Source organism: Ambystoma mexicanum, chromosome 8, assembly GCF_040938575.1.
Source record: "Ambystoma mexicanum isolate Mex_15411 chromosome 8, UKY_AmexF1_1, whole genome shotgun sequence".
In the NCBI taxonomy this organism is placed as follows: domain Eukaryota; kingdom Metazoa; phylum Chordata; class Amphibia; order Caudata; family Ambystomatidae; genus Ambystoma; species Ambystoma mexicanum.
Window position 1 is genome coordinate 453200428 of NC_090929.1, and position 27282 is coordinate 453227709.

Consider the following 27282-nt stretch of genomic DNA (forward strand, 5'->3'; position numbering starts at 1 on the left):
AATAGGTGGGGATGGAACGGATAGAGAGAGGAAGGGAGTTCCATTGGAGGGGGGGCAAAGAGCTGAAAGGAGCAAAAACAAGAGGAGGTGTATGGGGATGGGGGAACAAAGAGAAGGAAGAGGTCTGCAGATCGGAGGGAGCGGGAGGGAGTGTAGAATGAGATGAGAGAGGAGAGATATGGGGGAGCTAGGTCATGAAGAGATTTATTAAAGACAAGACAGAGGAAGTGGAATTTGAGTTGAGAATGAATGGAAAGCCAGCCAAGATGAGAGAGCGAGGAGGAGATGGAGTCGTGAGGAGAGAGAAGACAGAGGATACAAATGGCAGAGTGGTAGAGGGAGTTGAGGGGGGCAAGATGAGAAGCAGGGAGTCCAAAGAGGAGAGAAGAGCCGTAGAAAAGATGAGAGAAGAAAAGGGAGGAGATTAAAGGTTTAGTGGCGTGGAAGGTGAGAGAAAAGCGCACTTTGCGAATATTGAAAAGGTGGTAGCGACATGCGTGGGAAGTGAGAGAAATATGGTGGGTGAAGGAGAGGGAGGAGTCAAAGTAAATGCCTAGGTTACGAGCATGGGCAGAGAGAGGAAGATTAGAGGGGGGAAAGTGAATAGAAAGAATAGAAGGAGGGGGAGAAGGAGGAGGAATAGTGTTGGAGGGGAAGAATAAGACTTCCGTCTTGTCTGTATCGAGAGAGAGAAAGTGGGATGACATCCAGTTTTTAATGGCAGTAAGACAAGAAGAGAGTTTAGGATAGAGGTCAGGAGTGAAGGAAGAAAATGAGAGGAAAAGCTGGGTGTCATCGGCGTAGAAGTGGTGAGAAATACCGAAGGAAGAGATGATAGGGGCGAGAAGGGAGGTGTAAAGAGAGAATAGAAAAGGGCCAAGGACAGAGCCTTTGGGTACACCATAGTCCAAGGGAAGAATAGAAGAGATATAACCTCCCCAGGAGATGGTAAAAGAGCGGTGGGAAAGGTAAGAAGAGAGCCAGTTGACACAGAGCCTTTGAAACTTTAAGAGGAAAGAGTGTTGAGAAGTAAGGGGTGATCAACGGTGTCAAAGGCTGCAGAGAGATCAATGATGAGGACTGAGGATTGCTAGCGAGCAGTGAGGAGGGAGTTGAGAACCTGAGTGAGAGCAGTCTCAGAGGAGTGTTAGAACCTGAGTGAGAGCAGGTTCATGTAAAATGTCAGGGTGTTCTCTTTCAGCGTGGAATACCACTTAAAACTTGAAGGTTGATTTTCAAGAATGGAGAAGGGTTCCCATCACCAGCTTGTTATCCTACAGAGATGATAGTAATGTCTGGGACCTGATTATTCTGGAAATGGAATTCCACTTTCTCAGACCGTCATTCAATTAAATGGCAGGTACTATTCCAGCTTACATAATTGGTACTCGTTTCTATTTTTATAGGCTGGTTAGTGTGGGTCCAGCGGACCTTGTTTACATTGTCGATTAGAGGTGATATCCTTCAAAGGAGAATGTTCCCCAGTAAACAAGGCATGCCCTATGGAGTCATGACTATCATTGGATATTTTAACCAATGTCACCCAATTTATATTTCTAAATCCGCAGTCCCTTCGACTGAAATGCCATTCCAATTGAAATGTTTCAGTTGTCTGGGAAGAGATACGAAGGGAATTTGGTGACCCTCCCCCTTCCTGAGTTTAGTTGGTCAAAGGCCTTTTGGACAGGAGGGTGGCTTGGGATCCAGTTTCCAACAGAGCCGATAATTCACACTGACCCTGCACTTTGACCGGGGCATAAAATCAGCCCCTTTTCTCCTCAAGGGTGCAAAGAAACTATCTGGAATTTGTAAGAAAAATGTAAAATTTAGCACTTGCTGTTGCTGGGGGATCCTCTTTCTCCCCCAAGTCTTTGCTGTCCCCCTTTACATGGAGACAGTTCTCAGAACCTGTTTGTGGTGATGATACCTCTTCATTTTTGGCATTATCTGGCTCACATTGTTGGGGTTTAAGGATTTCTGAATATGGGTCGGTCTCCATACTTACCCAATCCAAATCTTTTGGTACCCATTCTTCTTTGGGAGGTATCGCCCGTTCCTGAACAAGATTTGCTTACATGAATCCTACAGAGATTCTTCTTTTCAAAGGGGATTATCTTGTGTTCCTCCACAAAGTGGTTTCTTCTTTGACTTCTCCCACTTACCCTTTGCTCTTTGGGCTCTAACTTTCCTGGGGTAAAAGATTAACTTTCATGCTGAGAGGTATCCAGGGGTTCTGTCATGGTGAGAAAGGAAGCTTCATCTAGAGCTTGGCATCTCCAGTCCACCCGGCCCCCTCCTGAGGAACCTGTTGCTTGTCAGACATTTCCTCCCATCATTTTCCCGCAAGGCCCCAAACCCGGGTGTTGGGAAATGTTGGGAAGCAGCGTTAGGTTGAGGGTTTGACTGAGCCATCAGCATGCGTCCCAGGTCGTTGGTCAGTTGCTGGACCTGTCACTCCAGCTGTGAGACCTTTTCTGGATTGTAGGGAGGTCTTGATTCATACCTTTCGACCTTATATATCCTAATGGGCTCAATCGCCCAATCCAGTGTTCTGCACTCATGAAAATCATGCACTAATTGAGTAATCATGTATTTGGGAAGGGCATGGAACCTCGTATACAGTGCTTGTGAACTTGTGTACATTTTCACGGAGTGATCACACAGTGCGCTATTGTAGCGAGTTTTGTTATTTAGCTGTGTTGTCTAGCTATATTTGATAACTGTGCCTTACTGCATGTGAGTGGCTGGTAACTCACTTTTGAAGCAGCTCATTAGGTGTATTTGTCCAGCCTTTAAACAGCGTGTGCTGCTAGGGAACTTCATCTCCCAGCATCCCTTTCAGTCCATAAATCGGGTGACCAGGCACACCAGCACCAGCTCACCTGCGTCAAGCCCAGTCCTCGCCAGTACTTACACCCCTTGTTGCACAGACTCTCATAGACTGCCTTTCTTGTATCTGGAAGATTTCTTGCTGAATTGATGTGTGCTTGTGACCTTGTGCACATTTTCACTGAGTGATCACACAGTGCTCTATTGTAGCGAGTTTTGAAATTACTGTTATTTTTATTTAGCTGTATTGTCTAGCTGTATTTGATATCTGTGCCTCGCTGCATGTGAGTGGCTGGTAACTCACTCTTGAAGCAGCTCATTAGGTGTTTTTTTCCAGTCTTCAAACAGCTTGTGCTGCCAGGGAACTACATCTCCCAGCATCCCTTTCAGTCCATAAATCGGGTGACCAGGCACACCATAGCCGGGGCAACTGAGTCAGGCCCAGTCCTCACCCGTCATCGTCGTAATCGACGTCTTAGCGTTCCATTTTGCTGGATTGTTATCTAACAGGTATCTTTGTTGATTTTTCATTTGTTATTAGTGATCATTTTGCTGTACCAGTAGATCATGGGCTGTCCAATTAAAGAATTCCTCTCACTTGCACTTCTGCACACAAACAGAATTACGCTAATAAACAAACTTAAGCCGTCTAAGTTAGACGATACTGATTTTTTTGTTAGCTTACCTCTAATGCTAGCACTAAATACCATGAGGCTCCTTCCACAGCCAAGCCAAGGATGCTAAAGAGTGCCTCACCCCTTTCATTGACATAAATAAAGACACGGACAGTCCGCTAGCAGACCATGCTACAGAGCTCCCTCCAACCAGTCAGTGCCAAATGGTCAAACACAACCCGAAAAAATACAGTTTCTCAGCTTTTGAGCAAGGTCACACCTCTACTCATATAGAGGATTCCACAACCCCACCACAAGCAACAGTCCACAATCCTATTCCAGCTAGCATCGGGGGTAAAGGAACCAATCTCACAGCAGCCTTGTTGAACACGTGTTCGTTAATTAGTCATGCTCAAGACACTTTCAAGTTATAAATACTGATCTTACCACAGCCAAGAACCACATGTTAGATTGGGTAGTCACTAAAAACATTGCCACCTTTATTGACCAAACTTCTCCCTGTAGTTGGTCAGACCACTACATTGTTGGCTTCCATTTCCAACTACCTGAGGCTGTGGTTAAACCTGCTAACTTCCCCTGCCCCCCAAGGTTATTATCAACCGTAACTTCAACAGGATAAAGGCTCAGGACATTTCCCTATGTCTAACAACTGTAATGAGTGAAAGTGGGGACTCGTAGAGTGTCTTGTTGCTTCTTTTTCTGACACTTTCTTGAAGATGCTCAGTGAAAAAGCCCCCCTTCAGTCCAAAACCTTGAGAGGTAGCCCCGGCCATAAAAAATGGTTCACTCCCCAACTTAAAATGATGAAAAAGGAGAAACGTCAACTGGAATTCCAGTGGTTAAAACATCAAACGGAAGGAAATTTAATAGCTTGGAAGGATTATGACAAAACCTACAAAAATAAAATTATCAAAACTAAAAAGGAGTACTACAACATTGAGATAAATCAGGCTTCCAACCGCCCCCAAAAAAAGTTTGCGATTCTAAGACTCCTGGAGAAGCCGAAGACTCTCCTTACCCCGTTCGCCCCTACCACACAGGATGTAATAGCTGTACAAAACAGCCTTCAAGGCTAAAATAACAAAGGCTAGGAAAGAAATCAAAGAGGCTATGCCCAATGCTGCCACCCCTATTGACAAACAGTGCTTGGAACACCTGAACTTTTTGCCTTCTCATCTATAGCTGTTCCTGATATGCAGAAGCTTCTCTCCTCCATTCATCCCCCTTCATGCCTGGAAAACATCCTCCCCTGAAGTTAATCCTAGAACATAGAGATCTGTTCCCTCCCTGTCTGTCTACACTTGCCAATGCCTCTTTTAGAGATGGCAGGATCCCCAAGTCAATCAAAATTGTTGTGGTCACACCGCTGCTAAAGAAATCCAACTTAGACCCAAAGGACAAGGGTAATCTTGGACCCTTAACAAATTGCCAGTTTGTACTTAAGATCTTAGATAAACTTGCCTGTGTGCAATTCCAAGCTTTTGTGCAGAATAGCAACATCCTCCACGATAGACATCCCTACTAGATCTGCAATTGCACATGCTAGGAATAACCGATAAGGGCAAAGCGGGTCTGCTGTTCCTTTTGGATCTTTCCGCAGCATTCGATCTGGTGGACCACCAACACCTCTTACACTCCTTAAGTCATCTGGGACTATGTTCCAAGGGGGCAGTTGACTGGTTTCACTCTTTTCTATTTGGACTTGAATCCAAAATCCAGTACGGTCCAGCAGTTGCACCATCGGTCTCTATCCAGTGCTGAGTCCCCCAAGGGGCTAGTCTATCTCCTATCTTGATTAACCTTTACACAAGGTCACTTTGTTCTTTTCTGGACGACTTGGGTGTATTTTTCACCAATTATGCTGATGACACCCAGCTGGTTTTGGAGTCTACCGGGGATCATTTGATGGACAGCAAATCCCTTGCTAACATTTACCAGCAGATAGAACTCTGGATGTTGCCCAATTGGCTTTGTCTAAATGGCAATAAAACAGATTCTTATATTTGGTTCCAGACAGGCCTGGGCACAACTGAGCATGTCCTTTAAGAGTTTTACAATTGGCGATAACATCATGCCGGTTCAAACCAAGGTAAACACTCTGGGGTCCAGGTGGAGGCCAACCTGGACTCTGAGGCACATGTTAATCAGTTGAGTCAAAGCTGTAATTACCATCTCCATCTCCTGAGAAAAATGTGCCGCTAGATCTCTGAAGGGAACACTGCTATGACAGCTTGAGTAACTATTATCTCTCGGGCAGACTATTGTAATGCCCTTATCATTGGAGCATCAAGCTAAATAAATGTAAAGTTTTACAAAACGATGCAGTACGCATCATTAAACATGTCTCAAAGCATGCACACATCACAGAGCATTGACACAATCTTCATTGGCTCCCTATCAAGGAAAGGATCTTGTTCAAGACGGCAAGGTTGGTGCACAAGTGTATTTTTGGACAAGCCCCTACTTACTTAAAAACATCTATTCCACAATACTGCCCGACCAGAACCCTCCCTTCCGCCAATAAAAGGCAGATTATTTGCCCTGAGTATAAGCACACCAATGGACAGGGAAGATCCTTCCCAGTCAGAGCAGCATCATTCCGGAACTCGCTTCCCTCTACACTGAGATCTGAGGCAGCCCTGACAGTTTTCAGAAAAACCTTGAAAACATACCTCTTCGAGTGATCTCCCTCCCTCTTATCCCTGCTGCCCCCCTGTTTTATCTTTGATGGTTGTTCTTTCATGTGAATGTCACGGTGCCCCGATGCCTGCAGGCCTTTAGCGCCTAACAAAAAAATGACATTTCAAAAAAATGATGTGGTCACAAACTCCCTACTGTTTGTACTGGAAGTCTGCGCAAATTCACATTTTCATTCCTGCACAGACTCCCTAGGTCCAAGATTTTCCCCAGATTGCAAATTATATGCAGCCTTACAGGCCTCTTTTAGGTTCATATGCATGGAAAAATGTTTCAAATGGCCGCCTTATAGCTGGACCATTTATAATGATCCTTGTCCACCATTCCTGCAAAGAAACTGGAGTAGTCATGGGAGAATGTCCATTTGGCAAATACTATGCAGTGTACATAATTTTTTATCTCAAATGATGACATAATTTTCTCATAAAGTTCCAGGTTCTCCTACACCGAATACTTGACATTTTTATGGTATGGGGCCAGGTAGCTCTTTATGGCCTTGATCTGTCTGATCGGGTCTTCAACAAAACCCCTTCTCTGTTTGCTGCCTTTCTTTTGCTCTGCACTTGAGTTCGTTCAATTTCAGATTCAGAGTTGCTACTTGGACTCCATTTTCTGTCCTCTAGGTGCTCCCTGTTTCCGTAAGATTGGGAATACTTCCCAGACTCATAGGATCTGAACTCCTTTTGCCTGGGCCGGCGTGGACACTCAGGGTCAGTTTCTGTGTTGTCACTTTTAGGCCCAGGATAAAACACAGTCTCTTCATCCCTCCTTCAAGGTAGTCTGGGGAAAGCCTCCCATTCCCCTGATTCTACAGAGGTTCTTAGTATGCCCCTCCTAGGCTGAAACTCTGTCTTTTCTCCTCCAGCGAATCAGGCTTGGTGGTCTCTTTGTAATCTCATCTACTACAAATCTAACTCCCTGATTTTCTCATCATAGATATTTTCAGGGTCAGAAGTACTCACTGGATTCTTTTTACGACACACACTGGTCTGGCCACCTTCCTTTCTGTGTGGTAGAGATGAATACTAATCAATGTCAGACAAGGAATGGCCTTCTAGATCAGCTTGACTAGGCCTGGGTAAGTCCAGCTGACTCATGTTTCCCTGTTCTCTATAGGTGGCATGCAGGGTCGCATTGGCCCCTCTGCCTTTCGGCCTGTGGCCGGGCCGAAATCATCCCTAGGGAGTGGGGGCCGGTTTCGGCCCGTGCCTGGGCCGGTTTTAAAAAAAAAACATATTTTAAAACTAGGTAACTATGACTTGAACATATACAAGCTGATGGTGCCCATGTAAATATAAAGAAAATCAACTTGATTGGATTAGAAATAGAGAGACAGCTATGCATTATCATCTATTTCACAATCTAGAGTATGAAACAAGAGCATACAATGTTTTACCTTTCTATCTAAAAAACATCCTTCTAGGAAGCATTCCTATGATATGTTAAGTTTCAAACTAAATGTACTGTCCACTGGGGAAGTTGAAGGTGCAAGAAAAGGTATTGAGCGATCCTTGAGAACATGTAGATACTGCTCTCAATATGTTGAAACGAGACGCTATCTCTTGTAGGAATGCTCTGCCCTGGCTGATCTTCGCTCTTATGTTTTTCAGCGCTTGTGAATGATGTGGATTTTCTTAATTCAGATTGGTTCTGGGCCAAGATTTAAAATAGGCACAAATTAGCCTTGGATGTGACTATTTTAATATTCTTGGAGATTGCACTATGTGAAAAAAATTAAATGAGGTCTCTTTTATTGGCTTTTTTTTTTCTTTTCTTTTATTATCTTGATTTAATTATAATGTTGGAATTTATCAATTATTTTTGATGAGTTGGATGTTTTTAAATGTTTTAAATCTGTATGTTTTTTGAAAATATGTTCTAAATGTGTTAAATGCAAATAGTGATTTGTACTTAAATGTGAAATATGTGTAACTTCTTTGCTTTTTTGACTATTTTTGCAAAGGTTTATTTGTTAATCACATGCAAATAAATAAATAAAATAATACTTTTTATGGATAGGACCCTTCTTCCTTCTTCACCCAAAAGCAACACATCTTTCTGCTCTCAGGGTCACGTACTCCCTCTCAGGAAAGAGTGTGCATTTTTCAGTGGATAATTACACTTAGTTTTATTTAACCCAGCACTTCTCTACCCAGGCTTCAATTATATTCAGCACCCCTCTGTTTAAAGGCAAGGTCTGGGGAGTTGGGAAAGTTAGGAATTTCGTTTTTGGACAAGGGCACCCTTTTTCTTTAAAGAGCCCTGGGGTTGACAGGAAAATAGATCTACCCAATTACTTTACTTAACGTCTATAACTTAACTTCTCACTAAGAAAGAGGGTGGAGATTTTGAACTCCACCAAGATCCCCCTCCGTCAATCTAGATGGGAGTTAATTAAATTAATATTAAGTAAAAAATGCTGAGGGTCTACACAGTTTGCCCACCTCCCACTTTTAAGGGAAAATATTAAGGCAGGCAGATCCCCCAAACACTTGGATTCGTTTAGATTAATCTATGTACATTTGAAATCTTAATTTTTTGTGCTCAGGAAAAACAGCAGGTTCCCTCTTACATCAACAGCACAGGTATCTGGTCAAATACTTAATTCAAAGATAGCCACCAGCATCCATCCCTCATTTGGTTCTCCTTAAATTTAGGGTCCAGTCAGCGTTTAGGCTTTCCCAGTTGCTGTCTCCTATGTAAAATAATCCTGCAGAAATCTTAATTCCTTGCCAACCCAGGTACTATAAGGCAGTAATATCAGAATTCACCCAGGTGGTTTTTAAGCAAGTCCTGTACTTGAAGATCGCTAGGCAGCCCTTCCTATGTGGTTTGTTGGCAAGTTTTCTCATCTCTGGCTGGTGCAGCCACTTTTTAACCCCAAAGCTCCCACCCCCGAAAAATGGAAATCGGGAGGTGTTAACTTATTAGCACTGAATTTTCATTGGACCTCTATCGTCCTCTCCTCCTCCAAGGTTCAACCCCACTACCCCTCTACTGATATACCCTTCGAGCTCTATGATTGAAGTGATGTGAAAGATGGCTACACCCACCTGTATGACATTTTTTTTAAAAGATGTAATTTTCACTAAAATAGTCCTAAGTGACGCCTTTCTTCATTTTACACATAAACATAATAACATAGATATTTTTAGACTCCGGTACTCCTGCCATACTCATGACAATTATTCCTGTTTCGGCAGGATATTACACTTCATGCAAAAATTATAATAGTTAGGAATGTGAACTTTTCTACCCCGATATCTAATTTAATAAGCCACCAGCTTCCCAACTTTCTAATTCAGAACATTTTCGGGGAAGCTAGAAACACACTTTAGGTTGTTACAGGGTTTCCAAAAATCAAATTTAGATACAAATGACATCAAAATAAAGTGTTTATCGCCAGCCTTAAAATGAGGCTGGGATGGACTTGGTGCCACTTATTGCTGCTGAGAAAAACACAAGTAATGATAGTTCATTTAAATTAATAGGGATCGTCAACATGTATACAAATCTTGACTTTTATTTCACAATGTTCCTAAGTTTCAGTTTCCATTTCCTCCAGGCCTGTGCTGATTTAGCCTGGGGGATGATCTCCTTCTTCTACCACCAGCTAATGGTCATTTGATTTCTTCTCCTAGAGACCAGGCCCTCATAATGTTCTTTAATCACTGTCTGAATGTTTTGTCCAGCAACTGATTATTTTCTCAGGAATCAAAAACCTACCTTCTTGTCTTTCATGAGTCCATATTTGCATTTTGCATCTGAAAGAAAATGGCCCTTTCAATCTGTGGCATGTATTATTCATGTAAAGCCTTTTATTTATTTTAATAACTTGTACCTTGCAAGGCTCTTCACATATGATTTACATTTTAGCAAGGGAACTTCTTTCTCTGTGTCTTTATTATTTCAGCTGCATGACATGCAAGGCCCCAGCAGAAAGTGTATTTCTTTTTGTTTACAAACAGCCTTTTTTAATGTGGCAGATACAATGTAAATGCTGCTGTTCATTTTGGCATTCACAAGGTGCCTCTCCAATTCCTCTCTGCAATCTGGCTTCATCTTTCGCATGCTCCTTGTTTCAACTGCAGAAGTACATGTACTTGAATTCGCTAGACACCTTGGCTGTGTTAATGTTTGAGGCTGGCTTTTTATTCTGCCAGTGTGCATTTTCAACAAAAGAATGTATTTTGCATTAGAGGCCTAACCTGGCCTTTCTGTTCATTTTCCTTGGCTGAAATAATTGCACGCGTGTCTCTCCGAAATCCTCTCATGAAAGGATGCCTTGTTTGGGGGTGAAGGTGGGCCATTGACTGCCTTTCTGGGAAACTAGTGGCCCTTCTCACCCCATTTCCATCCTAACTTGTCAGATCCTGTTTGTTGGGCCAAAAGGACACAAAAGCTGATGACCCCCTCAGGCCCCTAGTGAAAGCCCCCACTCAAACATGCAAACTAGCTGGGAGATCAGCCCCCATGGATGCTGGAGTCCAGATTTTTTCATAACTTTCCCTAAAATATAGAATATATAGGCCTTATTAAAAATAATCACTATACAGGGACACTATGACAGCACTATTTTGTGTGTTTGGCTGTAAAATGAAGGGAAAAGCCCCAGCTCTTGGCTAGAGGTTTTCCCCTCACTTTACCTACATACAATGGAGGAATTCCTGCTGGAGAAATCCCTGTCCATGGTAAATGCTCTAAAACTCCAATGGAGTCTGATGCACTCCATGAATAGGGACCAAAACCGCCTTCACAACACTCCTAATCTGGCAGATTTACCATTGAAACGAGTGGCGGAAACGGTATCAGAGTTTGGCAGATTGACTCTGCAGCAATCCACCAAACTAGTGATGTAGCCTCTTATTACGATGTGCAATCCCATTAACGTATACATACAAAAATCATGCTACATATTCAGATGAGAATGCCTACACTTTCTCTGGGGAATGCTACAAGCCTAGACTTAGTAATGTGTCCAAATGACAAGAAACCATCCTTGAGGTACATTATTTAGAAACAGTTGGTCAATTTAGATCTCTATGGCAATATATGCAGCAGTGCAGGACACCACAGGGTTGACTGGCACAGTAGGTTTCCACAAGGAGGGCTCCAGCGAAGCACCCTCTGGAACACTTCTGGAACCATGGCTTACACTGCACATTATATTGGAAAAGGTACGAGACCTGAGCCTCTCTTTAAATAGCCTTTGACCTTGAAGTGGTTGCATTAGGATTAGTAATCGCATTTCAGAGCATGTATACTAGTCAGCAGCACACCAGGCATGCTCTCTCAAGGCTACACTTCTGTGCTCTATCTTTGAAAGGAAAGTGTAACCATCTAGGATCAACAAGCTTCATTATACTTTCCAGGTAATGTCCTTTTGCATGACAGGCTTCCTATCCAAGCAACTAGATCATGACCACACCGAGGCTCACCCACCCCCTACTCCAACCTTCAAAAGGCTCTTGGCATCCCATCTCTGTAGCACACATTGAGGTTGACTATTCAGAGGAGCCAGATGACCGACAACAAGAGGCGTTGCTAGGAGAGGGCCTCGGCGGGGTTTTGTCTGATTCTTTTGGTTGTAGCCCCAGATAGAATCTCAAGGGCTACAACCAAAAGGCTAACTAGCCCTGCGTCTCGACATTCCCGACATTATCGTAGCCTCAGATCTTTTCCAGACCTAGCAACACCCCTGTGTGGCAACACTCAATAATTTGCACTCTCCATAAATATATGTTGGTGCTGTAGTCCATAGCTCTCTACTGCTCGCAGTTTCCAGAGTCTCCAGTCTTGTCAGGGACTCAGAAAGGGAAGGTTCTCTAGGTCAGCTCTTCCATATGTCTTTTCAGGCCCATGACTGTATTTGATGCGCATTTCATTTAGGTATTTCATGGAGTGATAGAGCATGTGCAATAAACCGGAATATAGGCAGGTTAAATGAACAACCACAACAATAACACCACGGTCCGGAGTGAAACTGTCTTTTTCGTTTTCTTAAAAACAAAAAAGACTGATTTAGAAAGACTGCTCCGGTCTTTCTAAATCGAACTGTCATGCTACCTTGTTGTGCGCAGAGGCTGACTAGTGCTGCCGGGACGGAAGTGGGAAGTCGCGGGCGGGAGCAGTATTTGTCTGCGTGTATGTTGAAGGGGAATGTTTGTAGTGTGGATCGAGGAGGGGTGTTTGTTGCATGCAAGGGTCATGTGTGTTTCTGTTCGTCGCTCTGCAGGGGTGGGGGAGCTTGTTGGGTAGGAATGTTTTTGGCAGGGGGGGGGGCAGAAGAGCAAAGTGTGATTCAGCCATTAAACACCACGATTTAAAGGGTGAGGGCGGGTGCAAGATAACTTTCTATAGGTTCGGGGGAGTGAACCCACCCCCCCAGTGATATTTGTGAATGTTGAAGGCGCACAAAAAAGGCTGAAAAAAATCTGTCTTTTTTTCATGTGGCCTTTAATGTTTCAAATGTATCACATAGAAACACCACCAAAAGCAGAAATACACAAGCGTTAATATATGCAGAGTCTCCTTACTCAGTATACAGCGGGGCTCTCGCTTTTATCATTGTGGTAGACAAGGCAGGGAAGCCGCAGAGGGGGTGTCTGCCTTCTCTTACTCTGCACTCTATCGATGCTGCACTCAGCCATAGCGGTGCCATCCCCACTGGCCCCCTTGCCCCTTTCCGGGGAGTCAGACAACCGACCATCCCCATTACTAACCTAGTAATAAACACAGACAATTGTTATACATTTGGAAACAAAAGGTCACATGTATTGGAGCATAACATGATACAGGGTGAGTCCCAGCCCTAAGCAACGTCATAGTTCACGACCTTACACTTCTAAGGTAGCCCATTACCGGGGGGGACTGGAAAGAGGCAGCGCTCCAGTCCCCCTGCCTTATATGCCGGCCCTGGGGACGCCGCAACCTCCCAGAGGAGAAAAAGCTGTGGGTTCCCTGCACTGGAGCGGGGGTGGCCAGAGGGCCAACCTGCTATGCGGGCCGGGCCTCTAGTGCCCCCCTACGGTGGCTTGGACATCTCCGTACCCTTGCACATGTATGCTCTACTGCATGCTCCTCTCGCAGACCACTGGGCCATTGTAATTACAGACAGCTGTCTGAGGGGAGACGCCGGCCCACCACTACATGGAGATGGAGCTGTTTCTTGTGTGCCACCACCTTTTTACAGTAGACATTGTTGCACCTTTGTTCTGTTCATGGGTAGGAATTTTGCTCTTCAATCTACTTGACTTTTTGCATGTTATGGTGTCTTGGATGCTTCTGTACAACTCAGGCCCTCCTAAGGCCACTTCAGAATTCTGAGGGGGGATGGAAGAGAGGGAGTGATGGAACAGAAGAGAGGGAAGGAGGGAACATAGTGGTAGATTGTATGACCGTGTCATGGGTTTGCTTAGGCTGTGCCTGTATGTTGATACCGCTTTCCTTGACCGATGCCTATCAGCCTTTGTCCTGGCCAGGTCTCTTTCTCTTCTCTTTCAATGGTTCCATAAACACTACTATTACCAAAATGTACCAGACTCCTCATAACCCCAAGATACATCATAGATCCCAGGATGTAGCCGAGTGCAAACATGACCCAGGGGGACTACAAGTAGACAAGACCCAGGCTGGAACAAGCGTAATGGGCTGGCTTACCCAAATGAGAATGGAATGGCTTCCCAATTCAGGAGCCAAATGGGAGGCCAACCACCTACTATGCCTAGGTATACTGCAGGGGAGAAGGGGAGCAGCAGCGTTGGGCTGGAACCAGCAGAGAGCAGCACAGTCCTATTGGTGACCAGGGAGCCTTCCCCAAAACCTTTGTGGATATTAACTTGCTTGGTACAGGGGAGAACCAGAGAACACATGACTACAGCGACTGAATGGCAAACATGGAAGGCTGAATAGGGGGTTCGGATAACGTTCCTTATGAAGACTTCCAGGGAGGAGAAGTTCCAGACCAAAAGTGGATGGGTTAGACAAAGATTGTCCCAGGGAAGCAGGGGATTTGGGTAACCAATAAGGACCCTCAGCGAAGTACCTTTGGTTAAGTACCGCTTTGCCCGCAAGAGACGCTGTGTTTGTTTCTGGCCGTTGTAGACCCGGATTATTGTATTCCTGTGTCCTGCTGAGTGAAGACCTTTCTAAAGTGACAAGCAACGCCCACAATAGGGCTGGACTTGACTCTGTTTGCATAAGAACGTGCTCACCCATGCACGCGCACCCTCGGCGAAGTACCTTTGGTTAAGTACCGCTTTGTCCGCTTAGCCCAGCGTAGCTGAGCGTATCTGTACTTTTTTATTTCATTTATCAATTGCAAAGGCTGTTAAAATATACAATTTTTTTGTTTAAGTTAAGTTACTTTTGAAGTTTTTATATATTAACATCTATGTTTAATCATTTATATTCTCTAAAATCCGGTATGCCTGACCATGCCCTCATTTCATCAAAGATGGCAGCCACAGGAAATGTGCACGCCATGTGCAGAATGCATACATCGACTATGCTGACTCCTAGCATTAATACCAAAAATACCTCAAACACCTTGAACGCGACTATAAATGTGAGTTGATCAGAGTGCTTTAATGCTTCTAATGTGCATTCATCCAACAACTTGCCGTTACCATTTGGAAACACACGCTTGCCAGGCTTCTTGCACTCCCCTTTTTGCGGCTTTGAGCGCTCCCTTTGAAGCGCTCACACTAACAGGCCGATTCATGGAATTAATGTGCGCCGAAAAAACGGCGCACGTGTGCAAAAACGTGCGATTCGCAGTGAAATAGCGAAAATCGCAGTGCAAGTGCGATTATCGCACAGAAAACATCGCACATCAATTCATGGAAGTCCGTGCACGCGCAAAATGTGGGATGTGCGCTGAAAAAGTGCGCGGCGCACGCTGGCGCATGCTGGCGCACAGGTCATCGAACGCCGTGCGATAAGGCCACAGCGAATTCGCACATAGCGCGGCGCACATAACAAAAGTAGGCGTAACACGGGACGTCACACGCAGAATGGGGAACAACTCGTGAAAATGTGGGCGTCACAGCGGAAGTAAAGGAGGCAAGTGCGCAGAACGCCCACACGCTCGCCTACAACACGTATTCATGGAATCGGATAGGGAAAAACAGCGCACGGCCAAAGACGCGCACAGGCCCATACATGTCCGCCACAGGAAAGCAGGCGGTAGCGTCCCTGCGCAGGAAAAAAATTTGCGCCAAAGTCCTACACGCGCGAGAAGGCCCACACGCGATCGGGCCTGGGGGAGCGTGTGCGTGTATTACAGAGGTGCGCGAGAAGTTTCACACGCGAATGGCCTGGGCGCGTGTATTCCAGAGGTGCGTGAGAAGGTTCACACGCGATAGGCCTGTGCGCGTGTATTTCAGGGGTGCGCGAGAAGTTCCACATGCGATCGGGCCTGGGGGAGCGTGTGCATGTATTTCAGAGGTGCGCGAGAAGTTCCACACACGATTGGCCTGGGCGCGTGTATTTCAGAGGTGCGCGAGAAGTTCCACACGCGATCTGGCCTGGGGGAGCGTGTGCGTGTATATCAGAGGTGCGCGAGAAGTTTTATACGCGATCTGGCCTGGGGGAGCGTGTGCGTGTATTTCAGGGGTGCGCGTGAAGTTCCACACGCGATCGGGCCTGGGGGAGCGTGTGCGTGTATTTCAGAGGTGCGCGAGAAGTTCCACACGCGATTGGCCTGGGCGCGTGTATTTCAGAGGTGCGCGAGAAGTTCCACACGCGATCTGGCCTGGGGGAGCGTGTGCGTGTATATCAGAGGTGCGTGGGAAGTTTCACACGCGATTGGGCTGCGTGTGGGTATTTCAGGGGTGCGCGGGAAGTTTTACACGCGATTGGCCTGGGGAAGCGTGTGCGTGTATTTCAGGGGTGCGAGTGAAGTTCCACACGCGATTGGCCTGGGCGCGTGTATTTCAGAGTTGCGCGAGAAGTTCCACACGCGATTGGCCTGGGCACGTGTATTTCAGGGGTGCGCGAGAAGTTTCTCACACGCGATTGGCCTGGGCGCGTGTATTTCAGGGGCTCGCGGGTGTTTTTACACGCGATCGGGCCTGGGGGAGGGGGGTACGTGTATTTCAGGGGCTCGCGGTTGTTTTCACACGCGATCGGGCCTGGGGGAGCGGGGTACGTGTATTTCAGGGGCTTGCAGGTGTTTTTACACGCGATCGGGCCTGGGGTAGCGGGGTACGTGTATTTCAGGGGCTCGCGGGTGTTTTCACACGCGATCGGGCCTGGGGGAGCGGGTTACGTGTATTTCAGGGGCTCGCGGGTGTTTTTACACACGATCGGACCTGGGGGAGCGGGGTACGTGTATTTCAGGGGCTTGCGGGTGTATGTACACGCGATAGGGCCTGGGGGAGCGGGGTACGTGTATTTCAGGGGCTCGCGGGTGTTTTTACACGCGATCGGACCTGGGGGAGCAGGGTACCACTCACCGTCTGCCTTGCGTGTAGAAGAACGCGTAGCCAACACCCACCCGCTGTGAAGTAATAGCGTGTGAACCCCAACGCCTGCAAGACACACGCACCGCATCCCACGAAAAGCAACGCCCATGCGCTATACGTCACAGACACGCATACGTGCTAAGGGCCTTTGGTCCAATGGAATCGCGTATGCGTGCTGACGCGCTTACGCGCTAAGGGCCTTTCCTCGATTCACACGCTGACGTGCAGAATTTTCACGTGCCAAATCACTCCGTATCAAGCTGGCCACGCGTAAGCACACGGAAGACCACGCTCCTGCCCAAAAGGCCGAATTACTGCCCCCCAGAGCCCCGAGCAGCCTCCCACGAGCCATCTGCTGCTGCCTGCCTGCTGCCACCGTGCCCTGCCATTTGGTGCCTGCCATCAGCAATCTGCAGGGGTCCAGTTGCTGTGTCCACCCCTGCTGGAACAGAACACTCCCGACTGGGATACCATCGCTCCACAGCACAGCCCCAGGACCCAGTTGCCCACCCACGCCTGCCTCGGGGGTCGCCATGTCGGGGCAAACACCATCCGAGACCACTGGCGACCCCCAGCCAGAGGGGCAGAGGGCCACCAGCTTCAGTCAGAAGGAAGTTGGTGTCCTGGTGGAGCTTGTCCTGGGGCATTATGATGCCCTCTTTGGATCACCACGCGCCGACAAGGAAGGACGGGACAGGATCTGGGACGACTTTGTGGTTGCCATCAACGCGGAGGGGGTGGCAACCCGCAACATCAAGCAAGTCAAGAAGCGCTGGGAAGACTTCAGGTCCAGGACCCTCATAAAGGCCCGGCGCCTCATGGAGGGGGGCCGGGGCAGCATGAGTACCATCCAGCTGAGGGTCCTGGAACGCGTACGCCCAGTGCTCCATGCCCAGATCCTTGAGAGGCAGACCCGTCTGGAGTCGAGCGGTAAGTGGCCAAGCATTGCTGTGTGAGACAGGGCGTGTTGCAGCGTGCTGGTTGTCTGATACTTGCCTGTATGTGTGACATAGGCCATGTACACGTGTGTGTGTGCAGGGACATCATGGTCATGCATGTGAGACCAGTAATGTGTGAAGCACACGGTTGGTGTATGTGTTTAAATGCAACATGGGGAGCCCTATGCGGAATGGACACATGAGAGCATGCCAGTCTCTGTTCCTGGACATGGGTGTGGGTGAGGGCTGGGTGCTGATGCCATGTACATGTATGCTGTCCATGTCTGTGTTTCTGACCTGCGTGTCTGTGACTTGTGGATGCCATGGATGCATGACACATGTCTGTGACAATGTTCAGATTCACTGATGCAGCCTAGTTATCCTTGCATCCACTGTGTCTGGGGTGTACGAGTCCAGATGGATGAAAGTACGTTGAAGTGTGTGCATGTGATAGGCATGACCCATGATGCATGTGAGTCCAAAAACAACATTGTATGCTTCAAGAGTCCCTTGGACATGTTTGCTTATGTCCATAGCATGCGCCATGCCTGTTACTGCATGTGTTTTGCCTGCACTGACCCATGTGTTGTGGAGGGACATGATGGAAGTGATCTTTGACAGTGCCACTCATCTGCTGTTGCTTCCTGTCTAGGGGACCATTGTACAGTACCCTGATGCTTGTGTTCTATGTCTCCCTCTACACAGCGCAAAGTGAAGAAGAGGGCGGAGACGGCGCTGTGGAGCTAAGCGGCGGGGATGCCCCCACGGCTGCAGCGGAAGGGGTGGGTGAGCCCCCACAGGGGCTTGCAACGGCGGAAGACGGTGTGGAGCCATCCAGGTTGGTGGTTTCCACAGAGGAGGAGGAGGCCGCTACTGAGCCGCACATGGGGCCTGGTGGGGGCATCCCTGCTGGTGCAAGTGGTGCAGTCCAGGGGCAGGGGCAGGAGGCAGCACAGGTCGCCGTGGTGGTGCCTGTGCATGTCACTGTCCCTGAGACTGTGACTGCACCACCATGCACCAGCAGGGATGCCCCATCCCAGGCCCGTCTGCAGGTAGGGGGGATGTCCATGTCATCTGACTCCCCTCCACCTGCGGATGAGGGGACCCCTGGCCGTATGGAGAAGGTCCTGATTGGTGTCGCGTTGCGCACGGCTGTCATTCGTGATGAGGTGCGTGCTTCCCGGGGGAGCACGCACGTCATCACGAAGAGCACCGTGCCAACATGGCCCAGTTGGGAGCGGTCATGGTCGGGGGTCTCGTACATGTGTCGGGCACTCTGGCGACCCTCTCCTCCTCTGTGGAGGCTATGCGCCAGTCGTACTCCATGCCGTCTTCCGGCCCAGATGCCACCAGGGCCCCCTGTGGACCTGCCCCGACCAATGCAGCCACCTCGGTGGGGATCCCATCCCTGCCAAAGTCGGGAGTCGGAGGTCCAGCAGGGGTGGACACACCAGCAACTGGACCCCAGCAGATGGAGGATGTGACAGCATCATCGGGCAGGGCACGTGCACGATGGCGTCGGTGGTTTCCATCAGCCTGGATGCCGTCGTGCTGGCACAGGCAGTTGCGTCGGAGGCAGCGGCAGGCTCGACGTGGGAGGCATCATGGCTCGGGGCCATCAACATCAGGGGTGCAGGCATCTGCCGGAGGGCAGGAGAACCCTGGAATGGGAGTGGCTTCCGTGTGGGAGCGGTTGGGCCAGCAGATAGGTGCGGAGTGGCAGCGGGCAGAGGAGGAACGGCTCACAATGGTCAGGGCGGAGAACTCCATGCGGAGGGCACTGAGGCGGGCTGAGTGCCTCGAGGGTCTTCGCAGGGAGTTGGAGCTGAACACTGCATTATCCCTGCGGGACCTCGGGGCCAGGGAACATGCCCGCCTCCAAGCCATTGAACAGGAGTTCGATGATGCCCTGGCCCATGACAACAACCAGTGAGCCGTCGGACTAGCCCGCTGCCCTTGTAAATAGTTATGTAGTTAGTGTAGGTTTCCTTTGCTTTTTTATTTATTTTGGACCTTTTGGACAATGGGCCACATTTTTGTATATAGTTTTATTTTATTAGGTAGTATTTTTATGTAGGTTTAATTTCTTCAGTTGGGATCATGGACCCTGGTTTGTTTATCTGTATATAGTTGACTGTTGGATTTTTAAATTTTTTTTGGGATTTACCCATGGAGCAATGGTTTTCGGTTTTGTTTTTACCTTGGATTTACTTTCTTGAACTGTGACTTTGGACACCTTTCCTTTGGATTATAATTTGTTTTTCATTATTTTACGAACATGCTGCTTTTGGTTTTTGATTCCCATTGTCATTTGTTTATTTTTAATTCCATTTATGCTGTTTTTAATACATTTTTTTCATCAAAATTCAATGTGTAGTATCATCTCATTGGTATCATGCATATCATGATATGGGTTTTGAGATTCACTGACACCCATTGGGTGTATGTGAGGGCCATGTGTTCATTTTCAGACTTGCTATTGGGGTTCTATCATGTCATTGCCATTTCTAAGTGGGTGGATGCAATACTCGAGTGGGTGTTTTGCATTTGGAGGCTGACCATAAGGGCCAGGGATCTAGATTGTGATGACATGTTGGCTGGGGGACATGTGTGGGGGCCTGCTGGCAGGTGCCCCGCAATGCTGGGGGGTGGGGGTGCAGGGGGACATGAGTGGGACATGAATGGGGGCCTGCTGGCAGGTGCCCCGCAAAGCTGGGGGGTGGGGGTGCAGGGGGACATGAGTGGGGGCCTGCTGGCAGGTGCCCCGCAATGCTGGGGGTGGTGGGAGACATGGGTGGGGGCCTGGTGGAGGGTGCCCCTGCACTGCTGGGGGGTGGGGGTGGTGGGAGACATGGGTGGGGGCCTGCTGGCAGGTGCCCCTGCACTGCTGGGGGGTGGGGGGGTGGGGAACATGAGTTGGACATGGGTGGGGGCCTGCTGGCAGGTGCCCCGCAATGCTGGGGGTGGGGGTGCAAGGGGACATGAGTGGGACATGAGTGGGGGCCTGCTGGCAGGTGCCCCGCAATGCTGGGGGTGGTGGTGGTGGGAGACATGGGTGGGGGCCTGGTGGAGGGTGCACCTGCACTGCTGGGTGGTGGGGGTGGTGGGGAACATGAGTTGGACATGGGTGGGGGCCTGCTGGCAGGTGCCCCGCAATGCTGGGGGTGGGGGTGCAAGGGGACATGAGTGGGACATGAGTGAGGGCCTGCTGGCAGGTGCCCCGCAATTCTGGGGGTGGGGGTGCAAGGGGACATGAGTGGGGGCCTGCTGGCAGGTGCCCCGCAATTCTGGGGGTGGGGGTGCAAGGGGACATGAGTTGGTGATCATTAGTGCAAGGAGACATGTGCCTTTGCTGGGGGCATGCCCTTGTTGGGTGGGCTGCCTGTGGGACATGACCAGGGATGCAGTCAGCCCCCTGTGGTGTGGGCTGCCTGCAGGGGCCGTGGAGGGTGTACAGGGAACACCTGGGAGGACCCACACTGGCAAATCACATGTAGGACTCCCCGGCACCCCTGAAATACACGTACCCTGCTGAAATTGCGTGTAAAACTTTCCGCGCACCCCTGGTATACACGCACATGCTCCCCCAGGCCAGATCACGTGTAAAACTTCGCACGCACCCCTGAAATACCTGCACGCAGCCCAATCGCGTGTGAAACTTTGCGCGCACCCCTGACATACCCGCACGCAGCCCAATCGCGTGTGAAACTTCCCGCGCACCCCTGAAATACCCGCACGCAGCCCAATCGCATGTGAAACTTCCCGCGCACCTCTGATATACACGCACACGCTCCCCCAGGCCAGATCGCGTGTGAAACTTCTTGCGCACCTCTGAAATACACGCACACGCTCCCCCAGGCCAATCGTGTGTGGAACTTCTCGCGCACCTCGGAAATACACACGCCCAGGCCAATCGCGTGTGGAACTTCACGCGCACCTCTGAAATACACGCGCCCAGGACAATCGTGTGTGGAACTTCTCGCGCACCCCTGAAATACACGCGCCCAGGCCAATCGTGTGTGGAACTTCTCGCGCACCCCTGAAATACACGCGCCCAGGGCAATCGCATGTGGAACTTCTCGTGCACCTCTGAAATACACGCGCCCAGGCCAATCGCGTGTGGAACTTCTCGCGCACCCCTGAAATACACGCGCCCAGGCAAATCACGTGTGGAACTTCTCGCGCACCCCTGAAATACACGCGCCCAGGCCAATCGCGTGTGGAACTTCTCGCGCACCTCTGAAATACACGCGCCCAGGCCAATCGCGTGTGGAACTTCTTGCGCACCTCTGAAATACACGCGCACAGGGCAATCGCGTGTGGAACTTCTCGCGCACCCCTGAAATACACGCGCACAGGGCAATCGCGTGTGGAACTTCTCGCGCACCTCTGAAATACACGCGCCCAGGCCAATCGCGTGTGGAACTTCTCGCGCACCTCTGAAATACACGCGCCCAGGCCAATCGCGTGTGGAACTTCTCGCGCACCCCTGAAATACACGCGCCCAGGGCAATCGTGTGTGGAACTTCTCGCGCACCTCTGAAATACACACGCCCAGGCCAATCGCATGTGGAACTTCTCGCGCACCCCTGAAATACACGCGCCCAGGCCAATCGCGTGTGGAACTTCACGCGCACCCCTGAAATACACGCACACGCTCCCCCAGGCCAGATCGCGTGTAAAACTTTGCGTGCACCCCTGTAATACCCGCACGCAGCCGAATCGCGTGTGAAACTTCTCGCGCACCCCTGAAATACACGCACACGCTCCCCAAGGCCAGATCGCGTGTGAAACTTCTCGCGCACGCGTGTTCCCGAAACCCGTAATACGCGTTCCCCGCTTTGCGTTTGCTGTTTGCCAGTCCGGTAAACTGGTACAGGGTTGACACAGCCCTTTGCGATGGTTTTGCGATCTTGATGGCTTTTCCTTGCGCGAGGGCGTTCTTGGGGGCGTAACTGGCGCTGCTGCAGGGTCGCTGCGCCACTCTGCGCCACGTCTGCTTTTGGAGGCGAGAATCCATGAATACGCTGTGCGCGGAAATTGATTTTATCGCACATGGCTGGCGCAGACATTCGCACGGGCACGCTGTGCGCCAGCCACGTGCGACACTTTTGAGAGGAATTACATGAATCGGCCTGTAAGGCTCTCTCCCATAATGTTGTTTCCATGCCGCATTTGCTTTCTGACTCCACCTTGCTCGTGGCTGACGGTTTAGGGAATACAAAGTCTACCGTACTTCCAATACACATACCAAACGATAATAATGCTTTTCGTGAATCTCATGAGTCGCCGAATGATGACAATATCTCCATTCATGCGAGGCAATGTGCATCACCCATATCTATTGGTAGTGATTCTGCACAACATCAGAACGACATTTCATCAAGAATTAGCGTTTTCGATGATACCTCGCAGTATGTTCAGCCCACCCCGTGTCCACGTTCCAAGGCATTCCCAGAGCAGCTTCTTTTATCGGCGACTCCTATAATGTTAGAAATCACTCTTGCTGCCATAAACACCACCATTCTGAGTGTTTTTAAATTATTAGAACGGTTGGATGAAAAGACCTCCAAACAGAATCTTCAGATTGACTCCATATGTGAATGGATGGCTGCTTTAAAAAGCTTTCTACCCACTCCAAGTCCCTTGTCTTGTCTGGTTCCGATTATTAATGCAGAGGACCCTGTACATTATCCTATTGCGCCTGTCATCCCGGAAACTATTCGACCGATTGATGGCGCAAACTGCAGTTCTGCACGCCAATTAGGTGACACCTCATGGATGAGTATACTTTCAGTCCAGGAGATTGTTTCACCTGAGATTGTAAACAAGTCAAGTGAGGCTGCTCCTGAGAATGAAGTACCCTCTCCACTTGCACCCCCTGGTCTTGATCTTCCTCTTAACCCTCATAAAGGCAAAAGGCAGATGAAAAAGAAAATGATTCCACGTCAATCTTTGATCAAAAAACCCAAAAACATGGTTGCCCCCAAGATACCTAAAAACTCTATTGCAAATTTCTTTAAAGTGGTATCTACAAGCTCTAATATACAGTCTGAAATCTCTCAGATACCACACGAAGTTCCCGTAGCGCACTCAGTAGCTGCTTCAACTCACAGTCTGCACTACTCTCCCTTAAGTAATCTTGTCAATGCCTTGAGAAACCCTGTTGTAGAGACTTTACCAAAAATCCAATTCCCCATAACATTTGAGCTGATTTCCAACACTGTACAAGTTTGTACTGCTCATGATTCCATATCCAATAAGTCTCCTGTTTCTAATTCTCACTTTGCCCACATAAAATCAACTATTGATGAGTACTTGAATTCTAAAATTTCGGTGAAGAATGCCCCTTTTGGAAAAGTTTCCCAAACATCATCTCTGGACAATATGAGAGAAAAGGTTGACAAATATTTGCAAACCAAACTTGTTCCTACTGTTCCATCCACTTTGAACTCATCAAATGTCCCTTGTAGAACTCGGGTATTACCCAATTGGCTGCAATGATTGATGTTTTTGCCCACATTCTTTCAGACCAACAAACAATGAGATCTGTTGCACCTAATATCAACGTCACTGACTCCAACCTAGCTCTATGGACAGCCAGGTCATTAGGAGCCACAAAGGGCCTCATTACGAGTCTGGCAGTAACCGTGCTGGAAATTCCGGCAGGTTACCGCCAGACTTGTATTACCATTCCGCCTCCGTGATTCTCGGAATCACCGGGGCATTACAACCCCGGTGACCCGGTAATTCCGGAGGCGGAATTCGGTAAATCCCCATAGGACTCAATGGGGAAGTGGAAACACCGGCACCATCTTGTGATGGTGCCGGTGTTTCCACGTCCGCCTGCAGGCAGGTGGTGTTAAACCCGCCAGGTCAGACCTGGCGGGAATGACAACTCCCGCCTGCAGAACTCGAGATCAGTCGGTCCGGAAACAACGGTGGCGGCGGGTTTACTGCCACCGTTATTTCCGGACTGACTGACTCATAATGAGGCCCAAAGTCTGATAGACTGCCCTCTTCCCTTTCTCCGAGGTCCCATGATTCAAATACCAGACCAACTAATAAATTAATCGAAAGGAAATTGACTCAGTGCTTAAATAATCCTGCCTCAAATTGGCACTCCCTTGTTATGAAGTGCAGAGGAGGGAATTTTCCTTTACATGATCTTAACAGACTGTATATTGAATATACTTAACAATGTTGATACTTTAGAGAACGTGACTTCGGGTGACATTGATCTTGTGGAGTTTATAGCTGGCCCGGACCTCACCGCAGTGCGATTATGGATCCCCTCTGCGATAGTTGCAAAAACCATCTGGAATGCCAAACTATCCATTTTCGATATGGGATTCCTCATCTCCCAAGATACTTACAGGTCCCAAACATTGTTTGTTCCTATGATTCTGTCATTAATTGGGCCAAATTCATCCATTTCTCAGACACATACATACCAATCAACCAAAAATTCTATTATTTCATAACCACAAAACGCACGAAAGACTAGTTCTGTAACCTTATGCAGTTGGAATACGAGGGGGCATGCACATCTTCAGACTTCTATTGCCAAATTTACGCACCCCTATGATGTTCTGGTCTTCCAAGGGACCTGGTTGATTACTCCTCCAGTATGCGACAATTACACTATTTCTCTTGTACCTGCTATGAGGGGAGATAAAGGACGATCCACGTCAGGCCTCTTGGTGGCAGTCAGTTTAAGCTCTGACTTTTCCATTGAACACTGAGTTACTTTTGATAACTTTATACAACTGGTCAAATTAATTGGTACTTGTGGCAATATTGCTCTATTCAACATCTATCGTAACCCGTTGAAAATTGCAAACCATTTATTTTTTCAAGAGCTCTCTGATATGTTAGAGATAGTTGCTCTTGCTAAAGACATTAAAGCAACCATACTAGCTGGTGCTATTAATATTGATTGCACTCAACCGAAAAATGATGTTGCCATGCAGGATGCCCTGATGTGGTCTGCATTTATGTCGGAACAAAATCTCAAAATAGTCAATGGAGCTGTGCTAGGAGTTTACCAGCCACCACTACCTGGCACAGAGATAAACTAGTCAGCACGATCGACTATATATATATGTCGATTCGAATCTATTCCAAGATATCAATTCCTTAATTATTTCGTCTCAGCTCCAAAGTGATCACAACATGTTGTCTCTTACCTTTTCTAGGCCAGTCCTGCCATCAATTACACATAGACAATGGTATTGTCAACTACTTATGATCAACCGAGCTAGAACCCGGTTTTCTTGGTCCCCTAACAAGCTATATGATCTCAATAACCTTGTTGACCGTTTACCATTCGATAGTATGAAGATGGAATATACTTACATTCTTCAGAAATTTCAAAACAATATTTTAATTATGAATTCAAAGCCAATAAACCATTTGCATTCTTTCGATATTGAGTTGCATAACAAGAGGCTCATGTATAGAAAAGAACGCAAGATGCTGCTCTCTTCTTCTTCTATTCATCGATTTGATGCTCTTAAAACAGCCAAATGTAGATATACGAATTGGGTGCGTGCACGTAGATCCACTCTGTTCCAGCACGATGGTGAAATTATGCTTAACACTCTTGCTTCCAAAAACTCTGCAGAAATTTGGAAACTTCTCAACTATGTAAATTATTCAAACCAACTTGAATCCCAGGCAAACTGAGTACAAGAGGATCAATAGATCTTGCATTTCTCCAAGATGTATGCTGATCCCCTGTTTGACAATTTTTTATACTATGCAGACTAAGACCAACTGGTTCCTAGACTGTGATATCGAATCCATCATTTATTATATAAAACTCTCTAATAAATCTAGAGCAGCTGGACCAGATGGTCTAAGTAATAACATGCTAAAGAACAATCTGGAGCAGTGGGCGGGAATTCTGTTACATCTATTCCAGTATATACTAGCTACAAAGAGTCTACCTATTTCTTGGCACAAGTCCATCATTGTGCCAATCTATAAAAAAGGGGATTGGTCTTTACCAATAAATTACATACCCATTGCTCTACTTGATACTTCGGGGAACATTTTTGCCAAATTTGTACTCAGAGATTTTTGTGCCTGGACATTGCGTAATCACCATCGAGATCCTTACCAATCGGGTTTCATTGCAGGAATGGGCACGACTGTAAATCAGTTTTTCTTAATGCATTAAAATCACAATGCAACTCGTAGAATTAACAGATCTACTTTGCCTTTGTAGATTTACATTTGGCATTTCACTCAATCTCTAGAGTCAACCTTATGACAAAACTTGCTAGAGATAAGTGTCCTTCCACGCTCTCTGATATCATTTACAGTTTTCATTCTTCTACGTCTGTCCAAATCAGAATTAATCTCAATGGTTTACTTTCAAGACCCATTCTTACATCACACAGTCTCAAACAAGGCTGCCTATTGGCCTCAGCCATATTTAACTATTTTATTCACGACATAAAATATGATTTTGAATCTGTGATGTCTGACTTTCCCAGAATTAAAGGAGTTCCGATAAAGGCCCTCATGTACGCAGATGACATTGTTTTAATATCGAAGACTCCTTGTGGATTGCAAAAACTGTTATCAACTTTTGAAACTTACATAGTTGAAAACGAACTTAAAGTAAATACTGCTAAAACGCAAGTGGTTATGTACAATCCTAATCGTGGATGCCACACCATGAAGCAATGGACCATTGATAATGCAAAA